Genomic DNA, 19,840 nt, shown 5'->3' on the forward strand with positions numbered 1-19,840 from the left:
AAGGTCAGTTTTCATTCCAATCCCAAAGAAAGGCAATGCCAAAGAATGCTCAAACTACCACACAATTGCACTCATCTCACATGCTAGTAAAGTAATGCTCAAAATTCTCCAAGCCAGGCTTCAGTAATACGTGAACCGTGAACTCCCTGATGTTCAAGCTGGATTTAGAAAAGGCAGAGGAACCAGAGATCAAATTGCCAACATCCACTGGATCATCGAAAAAGCAAGAGAGTTCCAGAAAAACATCTATTTCTGCTTTATTGACTATGCCAAAGCCTTTGACTGTGTGGATCACAAGAAACTGTGGAAAATTCTGAAAGAGATGGGAATACCAGACCACCTAACCTGCCTCTTGAGAAATCTGTATGCAGGTCAGGAAGCAACAGTTAGAACTGGACATGGAACAACAGACTGGCTCCAAATCAGGAAAGGAGTACGTCAAGGCTGTATATTGTCACCCTGCTTATTTAACTTATATGCAGAGTATATCATGAGAAACGCTGGACTGGAAGAAACACAAGCTGGAATCAAGATTGCCGGGAGAAATATCAACAACCTCAGATATGCAGATGACACCACCCTTATGGCAGAAAGTGAGGAGGAGCTAAAAAGCCTCTTGATGAAAGTGAAAGAGGAGAGCGAAAAAGTTGGCTTAAAGCTCAACATTCAGAAAACTAAGATCATGGCATCTGGTCCCATCACTTCATGGGAAATAGATGGGGAAACAGTAGAAACAGTGTCAGACTTTATTTTGGGGAGCTCCAAAATCACTGCAGATGGTGACTGCAGCCATGAAATTAAAAGACGCTTACTCCTTGGAAGAAAAGTTATGAGCAACCTAGATAGTATATTCAAAAGCAGAGACATTACTTTGCCGACTAAGGTCCGTCTAGTCAAGGCTATGGCTTTTCCTGTGGTCATGTATGGATGTGAGAGTTGGACTGTGAAGAAGGCTGAGCGCCGAAGAATGGATGCTTTTGAACTGTGGTGTTGGAGAAGACTCTTGAGAGTCCCTTGGACTGCAAGGAGATCCAACCAGTCCATTCTGAAGGAGATCAGCCCTGGGATTTCCTTGGAAGGAATGATGCCAAGGCTGAAGCTCCAGTACTTTGGCCACCTCATGCGAAGAGTTGACTCATTGGAAAGGACTCTGATGCTGGGAGGGATTGGGGGCAGGAGGAGAAGGGGATGACCAGGATGAGATGGCTGGATGGCATCACAGACTCGATGGACGTGAGTCTGAGTGAACTCCAGGAGATGGTGATGGACAGGGAGGCCTGGCGTGCTGTGATTCATGGGGTCGCAAAGAGTCGAACACGACTGAGCGACTGAACTGAACTGAACTGAACTGAACTGAAGACTTCATGCTTCCAATGCAAAGGGCATGGGTTTGATCCCTGGTTGGGAAACTAAGATCCCACATGCCATGTGGCATGGCCAAAATTTTTTTAAAAATCAAGTTGAACACTTACATAGCATTATTTATATTAGTGAAAGGATATAACAACTTAAATTTTCAGTAGTAAGAGAGAATTTCACAAATTATACAATGAAATGTTGTGCAGCCATTGAAAATGACATCTAAAGGTAGGGGAGGCCTTCTTTAAGAAGACCAAAAACAATGAAACAATAGAGGAAAACAGTGATAAATTTGACTATATCAAAATTTTAAACTTCTGTATGACCAAAGTTAGAAGATAGGCAATAGACTGCTGCTGCTGCTAAGTCGCTTCAGTCGTATCCGACTCTGTGCGACCCCATAGACAGCAGCCCACCAGGCTCCCCTGTCCCTGGGATTCTCCAGGCAAGAACACTGGAGTGGGTTGCCATTTCCTTCTCCAATGCATGAAAGTGAAAAGTGAAAGTGAAGCCACTCAGTCATGTTCGACTCTTAGCGACCCCATGGACTGCAGCCTACCAGGCTCCTCCGTCCATGGGATTTTCCAGGCAAGAGTACTGGAGTGGGGTGCCATTGCCTTCTCCGACTAGACTAGGAGGAACTAACTGCCAATGTATATATTAAACAAAATAATTGTAGTCAACGTATAAGAAGAACTTTACAAATCAACTCAAAAGAAAATATGGAAAAAGATGTGAATTCTCAATTAACTGAGGCAATAGCCTCAAGAAACATTTGAGGACTTCCTTGGTGGCACAGTGGATAGGAGTCCACCTTCAAATGCAGGGGACATGGGTTCAATCCTTGGGAAAATTCCACATGCCAAGGAGCATGAAAAGATGTTGAACTTGACTTGTGTTAGATAAATGAAACTTGAAATGAAAAACAATTTTTATCTCTAAAGATTCAGAAGCATTAAAAAGATTGAGACAGTCGATGAGATGACTTCCACCTTGGGCCTTTTTCCATGCTCCTTGTTACAAACTGCTTGTGAGTGGCATCCATCCAAGTGAGAAACTGGTGTAGGCTGCCATGAAAATCACTGCACAAAGGTAGCCCCAGCTGGCAAGGGATGGTCTGGGTTTCTGGACTCTGTATTTTTCTAGTAAAGGAACCCACCTCTTGCAGATCTAAAACCAAGGCCCATGGACCAATAATATTCAGGTGTGTGGCCACAGAGTTCTTTCAGCATGAGTTGGAATCTCTCAACCCTGTTCAAAGTTGTACTGCAATGAGAACTATAGTAACTTGGTCTCACTGGGCCATTCCATTTCTTTTTAAAATATTTATTTATTTGGCTCTACTGAGTGTTAGTTTTGGCATGTGGAATATAATTCCCTGACCAGGGCTTGAACCTGGGGCCTCTGTGTTGAGAGTGTGCAGTCTCAGCCACTGGAGCACCAGGGAAGCTTCCCCAAGTAGCTTTTAAAACTTAAAATATTTCTACTCTTGATTTAGCAGCTTCACTCAATATCCATCCCTAAGAAAGGGAAAGATATACCCATTTAAATGCAAAGTTCCAAAGAATAGCAAGGAGAGATAAGAAAGCCTTCCTCAGTGATCAATGCAAAGAAATAGAGGAAAACAATAGAATGGGAAAGACTAGAGATCTCTTCAAGAAAATTAGAGATATCAAGGGAGCATTTCATGCAAAGATGAGCACAATAAAGGACAGAAACGGTATGGACCTAAAAGAAGCAGAAGATATTAAGAAGATGTGGCAAGAATATACAGAAAAACTGTACAAAAAAGATCTTCATGACCCAGATAACCACTATAGTGTGGTCACTCACCTAGAGCCAGACATCCTGGAATGTGAAGTCAAATGGGCCTTAGGAAGCATCACTATGAACAAACCTAGTGGAGGTGATGGAATTCCAGTTGAGCTGTTTCAAATCCTGAAAGATGATGCTGTGAAAGTGCTACACTCAACATGCCAGCAAATTTGGAAAACTCAGCAGTGGCCACAGGACTGGAAAAGGTCAGTTTTCATTCCAATCCCAAAGCAAGGCAATGCCCAAGAATGCTCAAACTACCTCACAATTGCACTCATCTCACATGCTAGCAAAGTAATGCTCAAAATTCTCCAAGTAGGCTTCAACAGTATGTGAGCCGTGAACTTCCAGATGTTCAAGCTGGACTTAGAAAGGGCAGAGGAACCAGAGATCAAATTGCCAACATCCACTGGATCATCTAAAAAGCATGACAGTTTTAGAAAAACATCTACTTCTGCTTTATTGACCACCCCAAAGCCTTTGACTATGTGGATCACAACAAACTGTGGAAAATTCTGAAAGAGGTGGGAATACCAGACCATCTGACCTGCCTCCTGAGAAATCTGTACGCAGGTCAAGAAGCAACAGTTAGAATAGGACATGGAACAACAGACTGGCTCCAAATCAGGAAAGGAGTACATCAAGGCTGTATATTGTCACCTTGCTTATTTAACTTATATGCAGAGTACATCACAAGAAGTGCCGTGCTGGATGAAGCAGAAGCTGGAATCAAGACTGCTGGGAGAAATATCAACAACCTCAGACATGCAGATGACAACACCCTTATGGAAGAAAGTGAAGAACTAAAGAGTCTCTTGATGAAAGTGAAAGAGGAGAATGAAAAAGTTGGCTTAAAGCTCAACATTCAGAAAACTAAGATCATGGCACCCAGTCCCGTCACTTCATGGCAAATAGATGGGGAAACAATGGAAACAGTGACAGCCTTTATTTTATTGGTCTCCAAAATCACTGCCGATGGTGACTGCAGCCATGAAATTATAAGACGCTTACTCCTTGGAAGAAAAGTTATGACCAACCTGCACAGCATATTAAAAAGCAGAGACATCACTTTGCCAACAAAGGTCCATCTAGCCAAAGCTCTGGTTTTTCCAATAGACATGTATGGATGTGAGAGTTGGACTACAAAGAAAGCTGAGTGCCAAAGAATTGATGCTTTTGAACTGTGGTGTTGGAGAAGACTCTTGAGAGACCCCTGGACTGAAAGGAGATCAAACTATTCAATCCTAAAGGAAATCAACCCTGAATACTCATTGGAAGCACTGATGCTGTAGCTGAAACTCCAATACTTTGGCCACCTGATGTGAAGAGCTGATTCCTTGGGAAAGACCCTGATGCTGGGAAAGATTGATGGCGGGAGGAAAAGGGGACGACAGAGGATGAGATGGTTGGATGGCATCACCAACTTGATGGACATGAGTTTGAGTAAGCTTGGGAGTTGGTGATGGACAGGGAAGCCTGGTGTGCTGCAGTCCACTGGGTCGCAAAAAGTCGGACACGACTGAATGACTGAACTGAAGAAATACTTCCACATGTGCACAAAGTTGAATGTGGGAAGATTTCATTACATTCAATGTTTCTAACAGCACTGAATTAAAAATATCCTATATGTCTGTTAATAGTAAATATTAAATAAACTATAGTATGTCCATGCTATGGCATGGACCAGCGGTTTCACTGCAGGGGGCATGAGTTTGATCCCTGGTCAGGGAAATAAGCTCCTGCATGCCACTTGGCCAAAAAAATAAATAAATAATTTCTTGAACTGAATAAAAATGAAAATACAACACACCAAATTAAAAATTTGGGGGAAAGTAATAACTTTTTTAAAATAAAAAAAGATCCTCTGTAAGTTACCAGCATTGAGTCATGTATGAGTCTAGGAAACAAGGGGAATGTCAGTAGCACAAGGGGAATGTCAATAGCACTGCCAGTATGCCCAGACTGGCACATTATACTCCTTAGTACTGAAGGCCCTGCACGATCTAGCCCTTCCGCATGACCTTTGCCTCTTCCTCCCTCTCTGCATGTTCTACTCATCTTTCAAAAGAGCCCAGACGAGCTTTTTCTGAGCTCCTCTTCTAGCCTAACTGGGCCTCCTTGGTGGCTCAGCGGTAAAGAATCCACCTGCAGGGCAGGAGATACAAGAGACACAGGTTCCATCCCTGGGTTGGGAATATCCCCTGGAGTAGGAAGTGGCAGCCCACTCCAATGTTCTGCCTGGGAAATCCCATGAACAGAGGAGCCTGGATGACTAGAGTCCATAGGGTCACAAAGAGTCGGACACAACTGAGCGCCTGTGTGCGTGTGCGTGCACGCGCATACACACACACCCCCTCCAGGATAACTGCACTTCTGCTGAACTTGTATTGTAACCTGGAGTGTTTCTCGTGAAATACCGTGCCAGTCTTATTGGGATCGTTTGTGTGCTCATCTCCTCCATAACCTGTGAGCTCCTTGAAAGCAGAGCCTGTATCTCATTGCAGGGGCCCCTAGCAGAAGGCACAGCATAGAGTGGGTGAATAAACATTCCTAGAGTGAATAAAGACGTGAATAAATTGTGTTTCTTGGTTTACGATATACACATACAACACATTCATACCTCCCTGAGTTCTGGTCATCAACTGAAGATTATAATTTGCAGAATCAGTTTTGCTTGGCAGACAGGATTAGAAACTGAAATTTCAGGGACTTCCCTCGTGGTCCAGTGCAGTGACTAAGACTCCAGGCACCCAGTGCAGAAGGCCCAGTTTCCATCCCAGCTTGGAGAACCAGATCCCACATGCCGCAAATAAGAGTTCTCATGTTGCAACTAACGATCCTACATGACACAATGAAGATCAAAGATCTTGCATGCCTCAACTAAGACCTGGTGCAGCCAAATCAATAAATATTTTTTAAAAAGAAATTAAAATTTCAGACTTTGTCACAAGTGTTGGTGAGGATGTGAAGAAAAGGGAACCTTCATAAACTATTCGTGGGAATATAAATTGGTGTAGCCACTCTAGAGGAGAAGGCAATGGCACCCCACTCCAGTACTCCTGCCTGGAAACTCCCATGGACGGAGGAGCCTGGTGGGCTGCAGTCCATGGGGTCACTAAGAGTCGGATGCGACTGAGTGACTTTACTTTCACTTTTCACTTTCATGCATTGGAGAAGGAAATGGCAACCCACTCCAGTGTTCTTGCCTGGAGAATCCCAGGGACGGGGGAGCCTAGTGGGCTGCTGTCTATGGGGTCACACAGAGTCGGACACGACTGAAGCAACTTAGCAGCAGCAGCAGCAGCAGCAGCAGCCACTCTAGAAAACCATATGGAGTGTCCTCGAAAAACTGAAAGTAGAACTACCGTATGATCCAGCAATTTCACTCCTGAAATTTCATTACCTGAAGAAAACGAAAACACTATTTCATAAAGATATACACATGCCAGTGTTCATAGTAGCATTATTTACAATAGCCAAGATATGGAAGCAACCTAAGTGTCAATCAACAGTTGCATGAATAAAAAGGATGTGATATACACACACACACACGAGGGACTACTACCCAACCATAATAAAGAATGAAATGTTGCCATTTGCAACAACATGAATGGACCTAGAGGATATTATACTAAGTGAATTAGGTCAGACAAAGACAAATACTGTATGATATCACTCATATGTGGAATCTAAAAGATAAAACAAAAATATAAAACAAAGTATGAATATAACGAAAAAAGAAACAGACTCACAGATATAGTGAACAGACTAGTGGTTATCACTGGGGAGAGGGAAGGGGAGGGGGCAAGATAAGGGTAGGGTTCATACTACTATGTATAAAATAAGTTACAAGGATATACTGTGCAGCACAGAGAATTTAGCCAATATTTTAGCATAACTATAAGTGGAGTATAATCTTCTTTTTTTCTTGGCTGCGCTGCACGCCTTGTGGGATCTTAATTCCCCAAGAAGGGATTGAACCAGGGCCCTGGCCTTGAAAGTGCCTAGTTCTAACTACTGGACCACCAGGGAATTCCCAAATGGAGTATAATCTTTAAAAACTGTGAATCACTATGTTGTACCCTGAAACATATAATATTGTAAATCAACTACACCCCAATTAGAAATTAGAAAATAAACTGACAAACAAAAAAATTATTTTCTCAGATTTTGGAGAAAGCTGTTCCCTCTCTGGTCAACTGAGCTAAACAGTCCTGAAGGCATGATGCATTTCCCTCCTTCCTATCCCACAGCCATAGTTTGTGTGCTTCCTACTGGCCTAAGCCACCACTGGTGAGCCACTATAGAGTTCCTATGAGTTCCTATAGAACTCATCTGGTGTTTGAAGATGACATAATGAGGCGCCAGGCACATGCTAAAGCACTTCAGAACTGTATCTCACCGTAACAATCCAGTGAGGTGCTCCTGTCTTCATGTTACTGCTAAGCACGATGAAGCTCGGAGACCTTAGGAAACCAAAGAATCCCAACTGTTGAGCGGTGGAGGCAGGATATAGGACCCTAACCTCTGACTTGGGAACTGCTTTTTGAGCATCTCCTTTTCATCCCACAGGTGTCAAGTGGTATGAGCTGTTCATGTGCACGCCGTGGCCTGATCTTCTCCACATACCTGTGAGGTCCTGGTGAGCGGAGTCCCTTTCCCTGCTGCAGACTTGATCAGAGGGCTTAGAAAATCGAGTGTGTCAGAGGTGGTTTAGCAGGTCAGAGGAGGGCTCAGATTCCTCACAGGACCAGAAGGCTGGCTCCAGATCTGTGGCTGCCATGTGACTGAGAGCTGAGAATCCGGGGTCAGCTGCCCCTGAGTCAGCTCAAGTAGCCTAGGAAAAAGAGAATCCCGCGCTCTTTGGCTATGCATGGCCTCACGCCCTCCTGCCCTCATCACAGCCTCAGAGTTGAAGGCCCCGATGCATTAATTGCCTCTGTGATGGCCCTGAGTAACAGGTACCTATAACAGATGAAAGCTGAAGAGTCTGAGAGGCAGTGATTATATCAATTGGCCAAAATGGTTTTAACTATCTCTCCATGCCTAGCATCCTGGCAGGCACTTCACATGCATAATCCGGTGAGGTGGGTGCTTGGACTCCAATCTCATAAATGAAGAAACTGTGGTTGAGGGAGAAGCAAATTGCCAAAGGCATACAGCCGGCTAATAACTGACAGGGCAGGATCTGAACTTGGGTTTCCCTTTTCATTCCCACGCTCGTGTGTTGAGTGCTGTTTGTGTGCCATTTCTGAGAGCTTTGGTGGTGGTGGTTTAGTCACTATGTCGTGTCTGACTCTTGAGACCCCATGGACTGTAGCCCGCCAGGCTCCTCTGTCCATGGGATTTCCCAGACAAGAATACTGGAGTGGGTGGCCATTTCCTTCTTCAGGGGATCTTCCCAACCCAGGGATCCAACCCGAGTCTCCTATATTGCAGGCAGATTCTTTACCACTGAGCCAATAGGGAAGCCCTCTGTGCGCTTTGTGTTCAACAAAATGAACGAAAATTCCTGCTCTTATGGAGCTAACATTCTAGTAATACTGAAACACTGTCTATATGTATATATACTATATGTATTATATGTTATGTAATGTGATGATATAACTAGGCATATCATATTCAACCTGCAGAAAAAGCAAAGACAGGGAACTTATTGAGAGCTGTGAAAAATATAGAGCAAAGTAAGGGAGATTGGGAACCCTGGGGGTTGGCAGAGGGAGCAGATTGTATCTTGTTGAGAAGGTGACATTTCAGTAACGATCTGAAGGGTGAAGGAGATGAGGGAGGTGGCCATGCAGATATCTGGGGAAGAGTGCCCGAGGCAGAGGGAACGGCTAGTGTAAAGGCAGCTTAATTCCAGGTGCCTTCCTTTATACCTAGTGCCTCAAAACATAGATGAAGGTGAGAAGATGACTCCTGTTCTCAAGGAAGGAAGATGCTTGAAAACAGACTGCAAGCCAACTAGAGCGAGAGAGCTGTGAAGTGGCACATAAAACAGCTTGGGGATGGAGACTGACTCTCTTTAGAAAACAGGTCTTCTTCCTGCCTCTGACCCGAGCAGAAGAGAGAAATCGCTGGAACCAAAGAGGCTAGGGTCACCTGCTTAGACACCCTCGATTAAAGCCTGCTTGCTGTTGCATACCTCGGCCGTGGCCCTGGCTCTCCCCGTTTCTGAGGGCATCGCTAACATGCATCTCCTGGTGCTGGTCCCTTGGGGGTTCCCAGGAGGGCAGCTTGGATGTACCCAGGCTCTCAGCTTCAGGGTGGGCACCGCACTTGTCTGGTTCCCAGAGAGTTGGGTCTTAGTGCTGAGGTCTCTGAATCATCTTGATGGAGCACTTGTGCAAGTCAAGGAAGCCTATTCTCTGACTCTCCGTGGAGAGGCAGGCCAGAGTAAATTGATGTGAGAGCTTGTGGAGTGACCACTTGTTTGTTGTACTGCCCCATACTGTATTGCCATGAGCTCACTAAGGATCAGTTCAGCTTCAGTATGTACTGAGGCTGCTTTCTGCCAGTCCTGTACTCTAAGGAATCTGACACGGCCTGATCTTGAGGACTACACAGACTGCTCCAGAGATAGATAATTTCATTACATTTCCCAAGTGTCCACCTTATCCTGGACTCCACCCCCCCTAAAATGTGAGGTGGAAGCAGGTAGGTACTGCGCCCTCCGTGTGGTCCCCCCGGGGAGGTTGTCTAGACCTGTTGCCTTGCTCTGCTGGTCTTATTTCCCCTGGTCCTCAGACCTCTGATATGGCCTTGGCATACCTCAGTATAGGAACTATTTTAGAAATATTTCTGCTCAAGCTTGGGTTTCTCCATTAGACCTAATTCTGGCATAGACTCCTGGCTTTAACCTGATGACCAGTAAGAGAGACACTTCCAATTCCAGACAAAAGTGCAGTTGATAGAGGTCTGCACAGGGTTTGGAGGAGGAGTTCTGGCCAGCTTGAGCTGGCTCTGTAGGCTTCCTGAAGAAGGGGATGCCTGCGTTGTTTGGTTTTTAAAAAATACTTCTTTATTTATTTCATGGCACTGAGTCTTAGTTGCTGCATGCAAGATCTTTTAGTTGCAGCATGTGGGATCTAGTTCCCTGACCAGAGATTGAACCCCAGCCCCTTGCTTTGGGAGCTCGGACTCTTAGCCACTGAACCACCCAGCAGGGAAGCCTCCCCTGTGTTGTTTTGATGCCCCAACCAGGAAGGCCTTTATGGTCCAGTCTTAGTAAGAAAACTAGTCCATGTACATGGATAGGAAAAATCAATGTTGTCAAGATGCCAGTTCTTCCTAATTTGGTCTATTGATTCAACATAATCCTAATCAAAATTCTAGCAAGTTATCTTGTCGATATCAACCAACTGATCCTAGATTTTATATGAAGAAGCAAAAGACCAGTAACAGCCAATCCAATAACAAAGAACGGCAACAAAGTTGGAAAACTGTCTCTGTCCAACTCCAAGACTTTATATAAAGCTACAATAATCAAGACAGTATGGTGTTGGTGAAAGAATAGACAAACATCAATGAAACAGAATAGAAAGCCTACAAACAGACCACACAAATGTAATCAACTTATCTTTGAAAAAGAAAGACAATTCAGTGGGCAAAAGACAGTCTTTTCAACAAATGGCACTGGAAAAACTGGATATGCACGTGTAAAAAAAATCTAGACACAGATATTTTACAAAAATTAACTCACTGTGCATCAAAGACCTAATGTAAATGCTAAACTATAAAACTCCTGAAGATAACATAAGAGAACAACTAATGACCTTGGCTTTGCAAGAGTTTTTAGAAACAACACCAAAAATCACTATCCATGAAAGAAAAAATTGTTAAGTTGGATTTTATTAAAATTAAAAAACTCTGCTCTGTGATGGACACTGTTAAGAAAATGAAAAAAGCCACAGACTTGGAGAAAATATTTGCAAAAGACATCTGGTAAAGGACTAATATCCAAAATATAGAAATAATTCCTACAACTGAACAATAAGAAAAATGACCCAATTAAAAATGGGCAGAAGGAACTTTCCTGATGGCCCAGTGGTTAAGAATCCACCTGCCAATGGAGAAGACACAGGTTAGATCCCTAGTCTGGGAGGATTCCACCTGCCACGGAATCTTGTGGAATCTTCCAAGTGCTGTGCACCACAACTGCTGAAGCCCTAACACTCTGGAGCCTGTGCTCTGCAACAAGAGAGTAGCCCCTACTTGACACAACTAGAAAGAACCCGTGCACAGCAATGAAGACCCAGCACAGCCAAAAAGAAAATGGGTACAAGATCTGAGCAGCTATGTCATCAAAGAAGATATACGGATGGCAAATAAGCATATAAAAAGATGCTCAGCATCATATGTCATTCAGTTCAGTTCAGTTGCTCAGTCGTGTCCAACTCTTTGTGACCCCATGAATCGCAGCACGCCAGGCCTCCCTGTCCATCACCAACTCCTGGAGTTCACCCAAACTCATGTCCATCGAGTCAGTGATGCCATCCAGCCATCTCATCCTCTGTTGTCTCCTTCTCCTCCTGCCCCCAATCCCTCCCAGCATCAGAGTCTTTTCCAATGAGTCAACCCTTCACATGAGGTGGCCAAAGTATTGGAGTTTCAGCTTTAGCATCAGTCCTTCCAATGAACACCCAGGACTGATCTCCTTCAGGATGGACTGGTTGGATCTCCTTGCAGACCAAGGGACTCTCAAGAGTCTTCTCCAACACCACAGTTCAAAAGCATCAATTCTTCGGCGCTCAGTTTTCTTCACAGTCCAACTCTTAGTGGAAAAACCATAGCCTTGACTAGACGGACATTTGTTGGCAAAGTAATATCTCTGCTTTTTAATATGCTATCTAGGTTGGTCATAACTTTCCTTCCAAAGAGTAAGCATCTTTTAATTTCATGGCTGCAATCACCATCTGCAGTGATTTTGGAGCCCCCCAAAATAAAGTCTGACACTGCTTCCACTGTTTCCCCATCTACTTCCCATGAAGTGATGGGACCAGATGCCATGATCTTAGTTTTCTGAATGTTGAGCTTTAAGCCAACCTTTTCACTCTCCTCTTTCACTTTCATCAAGAGGCTTTTTAGCTCCTCCTCACTTTCTGCCATAAGGGTGGTGTCATCTGCGTATCTGAGGTTATTGATATTTCTCCTGGCGATCTTGATTCCAGCATGTGCCTCTTCCAGCCCAGCGTTTCTCATGATGTACTCTGCATATAAGTTAAATAAGCAGGGTGACAATATACAGCCTTGACGTACTCCTTTTCCTATTTGGAACCAGTCTGTTGTTCCATGTCCAGTTCTAACTGTTGCTTCCTGACCTGTATACAGGTTTCCCACTAGGGAACTGCAAATTCAAACAATGAGTTACAACTACACATCTATTAGAATGGCTAAAATTGAAAACACTGTCCATACCAAATGCTGGCAAGGATGTGAAGCATCCATTCATTTGCTGGTAGAAATACAAATAGCATAGCCACTTGGAATACAGTTTGGTAGTTTCTTATAAAACTAAACATACTTGGGGCTTCCCTGGCAGTCCAGTGGTTAAGACTCCGTGCTTCTATGCAGGGGGTTTGGGCTTGATCCCTGGTCGGGGAACTGAGATCTTGCATGCCACATGACTTGGCAGAAAAAAACCCCTACAAATAAAAAACAACTAATCATACTTTTACCACATGATCCAGCAATTGAGCTCCTTGGTATCTATCCAAATGAGTTGAAAAACTATATCCTCACAAAACTCAACATAAATGTTTATAGTAGCTTTATTCGTAATTGCCAAGATACAGAGGCAACCGGATGGCTGTTCTTCAGTATTCGAGTGGATAAACAGTGGTACATCCATACAATGGAATATTTCCAGCTATAAAAGGAAATGAGTTATCAAGCCATGAAAGCATACCTTGAAGCAAACTGCCAAGTGAGAGAAGTCGATCTGAAAAGGGTACATACTGTATAATTTCAATTCTTTTTTTTCAAACAAAAAAAAATCCAATTGCATTGACTTTTATTCATTCATGTTGTCACCTGAAATGATATCTATTGAATTTAAATGCTCATTAATGTAAATAGCTGAGCAAATCCATTTTAATGGATACCCAATCCATTAAAAAAAATTCAATATCCACATAGTTGCAGTCACTTCAATTCTCTACATTCTGGAACAGGAAAAATTACGAAGACTGCCAAAATTATGGAGACTGAAAAAATGGGTCGTTTGGGGGCTGAGATGGGGGTAGGGAGGGATGAGTAAATGGAGCACAGAGGAGTTTAGGGCAGTGAAACTTTCGTGCAGGACCGTAATGGTGGCTACAGGTCAAGACCTATAGAATGTACAACACAGAAGGTGAATTCCAATGTAAATTATGGACTTTATTTTTATTTATTTTTAAAAATTTGTCCACACCATGCAGCTTTTGGGATCTTAGTTCCCCAATCAGGTATTGAACTCTGGTCACGTCAGTGAAAGCACCTAAGCACTGAACCACCAGGAAATTCCCTTAAGGACTTTAGCTAGTTGTATACATCAATGTCATCATCAGTTACAACAGATGCACCATACTAATGCAATATGTCAACAGTGAAGATACTGCAGGAGACCTGAGGGAAGAGAGGGTGTATGGAAACTCTCTTCCCGATCTTTCAGTAAGCCTAAAATTGCTCTTTTGAGAAAGGGGATGAGGGGAGACATGAGAACTGGGAAACCCATTAAGAGCGAGAGCCTGTCACTTCCCAAGGCTTCCCACAGAGCTCTTCTGGCCTTAGTGGCAAAAACCACAATGTGGAAACGTCAGGCCTAAATAATGACTTATTCAGGTGCCCTTCTAAAGTGCTTTACGTGAATGATCTCATTTTATCCTCTAGCACAATCCTACGAGGTAGGAACTATTAACAGCCGTGCTTCATAGAAGAGGAAGTGGAAGCACAGAGAAATTAACTTGTTTAAGATTGCTGTAAGTGGAGCCAAGATTTAGATCTAGAAATAGAATATATAACTAAATCACCATATGCAACTTTTTTCTCATTCTATAAACTAGACAGTCCATTTTAGTGAGGCAAATCATCCTAGTTTATTATATTGCACATCCTGACTCAGTATAAATAACCTCTGTTCCAACCTGGGCAGTATAGGATCTCTTTCAGCTGGGAGGTCAGTCTTTGCAGGACCCCTCCCATGTACAGCCTCTCCAGGGACTGTATGGGGAAACAGTTTCCGAAAACGGGTTGAGTTTCTTTAAACAGGAATCCAGTTTTATTGTTTTTATCAGGGGAGTCTAGAAATGTTAAACTGTTGCTAGAGGCAGTGTTATGAAATAGGAATCTTCAACCATTCCCTAACACTTCTGTCTTTATTTACCGCCAGTGTCTCCTGTCCATTGCCACTCAGTCATGGGGGTCTGGCCAGTCCCTCTTTCTTCATCTTCACTATAATCACTCCCGTCCCTGTCTTCCTGTCTCTCACGTGGATCTTTGAATGGCCAGTTCCAGGCTCCCTGGGTACTTGTTAAGGTCCAGCCAGGAATCAGAAACCACACCAGTTACTTGAAGAGAGATCATTCTGCTGGTCCACTGACACTCTCTATTGAATTTTTCATTTCATTCATTGTATTCTTCACCTCCAAAATTTCTGTTGATTATTTTTAAAAATGATTTCTATCTATTAAACTTCTCATTTTACTCATGTGTTGTTCTCTTGACCTTGCTGAATTGCCTTTCTGTTTTCTTGTCACTCATTGACCTTCCTTAAAACAGCTATTTTGAATTCTCCATCAGGTAAACTGCAGATCTCCATGCCTTTGAGTTGTTATTGTTGTTGTTCAGCCACTCAGTCATGTCTAGCTATTTGCCACCCCATTGCCTGCATCATGCCGGGCTTCCTTGTCCTTCACTATCTTCCAGAGTTTGCTCAAACTCATGCCCATTGAATCAGTGATGCCATCCAACCATCTCATCCTTTGTCATCCCCTTCTCCTCCTGCTCTCAATCTTCCCCAGCATCAGGATCTTTTCCACTGAAAAGATTTTTGCATCAGCTTTTTGTATCAGGTGACCAAAGCATTGAAGCTTCAGCTTCAGCATCATTCCTTCCAATGAATATTCAGAGTTGAATTCCTTTAGGACTGACTGGTTTGATCTTCTTGGTGTCCAAGGGACTCTCAAGAGTCTTCACCAACACCACAGTTTGAAAGCATCAGTTCTTTGGGGCTCAGTCTTCTTTATGGTCCAAGTCTCCCATCCATCCATGACTACTGGAAAAATCATAGCTTTGACTATACGGACATTTGTGGCAAAGTGATGTCTCAGCTTTTTAATACAACGTCTAGTTTTGTCATAGTTTTTCTTCCAAGAAGCAAGTATCTTTTAATTTTGTGGCTGCAATCACCATCCACAATGGTTTTGGAGCCTAAGGGAATAAAATCTGTCACTGTTTCCACTCTTCCCCCATCTATTTGCCATGAAGTGATGGGACTGGATGCCATGATCCTAGTTTTTTGAATGCTGAGTTTTAAGCCAACCCTCTCACATTCCTCTTTCACCCTCATCAACAGGCTCTTTAGTTCCTCTTCAGTTCAGTTTAGTTCAGTCCAGTTGCTCAGTTGTGCCCAACTCTAGCGACCCCATGGACTGCAGCACTCCAGGCCTCCCTGTCCATCACCAACTCCCGGAGTTCACCCAAATTCATGTCCATTGAGTCAGTGCTGCCATCCAACCAACCATCTCATCCTCTGTGGGCCCCTTCTCCTCCTGCCTTCAGTCTTTCTCAGCCTCTTCACTTGCCATCCATCGAGTGTTATCATCTGCATATCTGAGGTTATTGATATTTCTCCCAGCAATCTTGATTCCAGCTTGTGCTTCATCCGGTCTGGCATTTCGCATGATGTACTCTGCATATAAGTTAAACAGGCAGCATGACAATATACAGCCTTAATGTACTTCTTGCAGTTTGGAACCAGTTTGTTGTTCCATGTCCAGTTCTAACTGTTGCTTCTTGTATTGTTACACGTTTCTCAGGAGGCAGGGCGGATGTTCTGGTATTCCTGTCTCTAAGAATTTTTCACTGTTTGTTGTGATCTACACAGTCAAAGGCTTTAGCACAGTCAGTGAAGCAGACATAGATGTTCTTTTGGAATTTCCTTTTTCTATGATCCAATGGATGTTGGCACTTTGATCTCTGGTCCCTCTGTCTTTTCTAAACCCAGCTTGTACCTCTGGAAGTTCTCAGTTCATGTACTGTTGGAGCCTCGCTTGAAGGAGGGAAGCCAGTTCCTAGAAGACGGTTGTGATCCTTTGGTCGTGTCGTGTTCCTTCGGTTTTTCATGTCACTTGAAGTCTCGAGTGGTTTTCTTCACACTTGCAGTGGCAGTCTCCCCTCCAGATTGTTTACCAGCTGACTTTGGGAGAGAAATCCCTTCGGTCAGTGCTGCTAGAATCTGAGGCTTTCCCAGACCTCTATGGATAATACCGCCACCATACTTGTTGCTCCCCCTTGTGGCAGAATTCTTAAGCTTGCTTGCCTTCCCTCGGTCTGAAATACACCAGGCCCGGAGCTGACAGCCTCCGCTTTGTTTGCCCAAGTTCTGAGTTAAAGCTCAAGTCTGTGGTCTCTCCCTGGCCTACAGACTCAGGCTGGCTTTCTACATGCACTCAAAAGCCATCTGCCAAAGGCCACACTCACCACCATCAGGGGTGTGCACAGAGAGCTGGCCGCAGGGTAGCGGTGTGAGTGGGGGTGCTGGTGGGGGTGGGGGTGCGTTGAGGGGTGGGCGGCCTATGAGCCGGGTGCGGGGCCTGCAGGCAGGGAGTCCCCGGCAGCTCACAGCAGGCTCCGTGGAGCCTGCAGCACGGGTAGTGGGATCTGCATCCTTTAGGGCCCCCCACGAGTCCTATCAGCCCCTCTCCCAGCCTTTTCCCGCCCCCGCCTCAGGCAGCCATGACCCTGGCCTCTGGGTGGAGCGAGAGAAGCGTGCCTCTTCGGCACAGCCAGGACGTCAGGTGTGCGCCCGCACGCTTCCCCTGTGGGAGAAATCAAGGGCCAAGAACGCCTCCCTGGGCAGAGCTGTGCTGCCTTGGGGGAGGGGTGATGTGGCTATTAATTTCCCTCTGGTTATTACTTTGACTCCTCTTTTCCTCTCCAGTGTGTCCAAACTACTGTTGCCTTTCTGCAGCAGTGCGCTGGAAATTCTCCACTAGAAACCTAGACGTCCACAAAGGCTCTCCCGTCTGTGGGTGCTTGTCTTAAGACAGCGTTCATTCTCCGGGGTCTCCCAGACTGTGGCTGAGAGGGACTGGGGCCAGTTCAGAGGCCACTTTCTACAGTCAGGACTGGAGTCTATGCCTATTACCTGATGCATGGATGGGTAAGGCTTCTGGGTCCCTTGACATATGGTTTTACATTCCTACCAGCAGCATTTGAAGGTTCCAGTTTCTCCTTATCCTTGCCAACACTTATTATCTGACTCTTTCCAGTCATCCTTTTGGGGTGAAGTGGTATCTCACTGCTGTTTTCATTTACATTTAGTGAGTATTGGCTGTTTGCATATCTTCCTTGGAAAAATGTCTATTCAGATCCTGTGCCCAGTTTGAAATTAGGTTGCCTTTTTATTGAGTTACAATGTCTTAATATATTTTAAATACAAGTCCCTTATCAGATACATGAATTGCAGGTATTTTCTCCCATTGTGTAGGTTGTCTTTTCACTGATTTTAATATGGGCAAATTATAGCTATTAATTTCCCTCTGGTTATTACTTTGACTCCATAAGCTTTAGTATGTTGTTTTAGTATTTTTGGTGTTTCATATTCATTCTCATTCATCTCGAAGTATATTCCCTCGTATGTGATGAGTCACTTCTGTCTGACTTTCAAAATTTTCCCTTTATCTTCTGGTTATGACATGTGGTGTGGTCTGTCGCTCAGCCCTGTCTGACTGTTTGTGACCCTTTGGACTGCAGCCCTCCAGGCTTCTTTGTCCATGGGATTTTTTTCCCAGGCAAGAATACTGGAGTGGGTTGCCATTTGCTCCTCCAAGGGATCTTCCCCACCCAGGGGTTGAACCTGGGTCTCCTGCATTGCAGGTAAATTCTTTACTGCTGAGCCACCAGGGAAGACTGTCTTCTGAGAGTTTGATTATGATGTGTTGACATATGGATCCTTGACTTTACCCTGCTGGTTGTTTGTTGAGCTCCTTGATGTGTAGATTAGTCATCAAATATGCAACGTTTTCATCCATTGTTTCTATATCCTTCCACCCTTTCTCTTCTCCTGTCTGTGCTGCATGGTATCTCACAAGTCTCTGAGCCTATTAATTTTTCTTCATGTTCCTTTCTATCCCTTGGATAGGTTAGCTTTTTTTTTTTTTTTTTTTAATTTTAAAATCTTTAATTCTTACATGTGGTCAGCTTCTTTTTTTTTAATTTTTATTTTTACTTTATTTTGCTTTACAATACTGTATTGGTTTTGCCATACATTGACATGAATCTGCCACGGGTGTACATGAGTTCCCAATCCTGAACCCCCCCTCCCACCTCCCACCCCATATCATCTCTCTGGATCATCCCCGTGCACCAGCCCCAAGCATCCTGTATCCTGTATCGAACATAGACTGGCGATTCATTTCTTACATGATAGTATACATGTTTCAATGCCATTCTCCCAAATCATCCCACCCCTCTCCCTCTCCCACAATGTCCAAAGGATAGGTCAGCTTCTATGGACCTATCCTCAAGTTTGTTGACTTTTTTTCTGTGTGGTTATGTCTGCTGAGCCCCTCTAGTGAAATTTTCATCTGTTATTATACATTTCAACTCTAGATTTTCTATTTGGTTCCCTCCTGTAAGTTCTGTCTCTTCACTGGTATTCTCTATTTGGTGAGACGCTATTCTTTCCTCTAGCTCTTTGGACATGGTTTCCTTTAGCCCTTTGAACATGTTTTAAACAGCTGACTTAAAACCGGGTACTGTTGTTGCTGTTCAGTTGCTTGCCACCCCATGGACTGCAGCACACCAGGCTTCCCTGTCCGTCACTATCTCCCGGAGTTTATCAAACTTATGTCCATTGAGTCGATGATGCCATCCAACCGTCTCATCCTCTGCCACTCTTCTCCTCCTGCCCTCAGTCTTTCCCAGCATCAAGGTCTTTTCCAATGAGTGAGTTCTTTGCATAAGGTGGCCAAAGTATTGGAACTTCAGCTTCACCATCAATCCTTACAATGAATATTCCGGGTTGATTTCCTTTCAGATTGACTGGTTTAATCTCCTTGCAGTCCCAAGAGTCTTCTCTAGCACCACAGTTCGAAAGCATCATTTCTTCAGGGTTCAACTTTATGGTCCAACTCTCACATCCACCCACGACTACTGGAAAAACCATAGCTTTGACTATATGTACCTTTGTCAGCAGTGATATCTCTGCTTTTTAATATGCTGTCTAGCCTGGAGACAATAGCTGGTACTAGGGTAAATTAAGAACTCTACAGAGCTTACTGTTCTTACCAACACTCTGCTGTCTTTCTTGACTGAGCACTCTCTGGGTTACGGAAGCCTTTGGTTAATTTCTAGAATTTAAAGCTAATTCTGATTATATACGGCAGATTTTTCATTGCTTTTACAGAATGAGAAACTTTCAGTGGTTCTTACTGGACCACGTTTTTGACCCTTTGCTTGGATT

Source organism: Budorcas taxicolor, chromosome 5 (genome assembly GCF_023091745.1).
Source record: "Budorcas taxicolor isolate Tak-1 chromosome 5, Takin1.1, whole genome shotgun sequence".
Lineage (NCBI taxonomy): Eukaryota > Metazoa > Chordata > Mammalia > Artiodactyla > Bovidae > Budorcas > Budorcas taxicolor.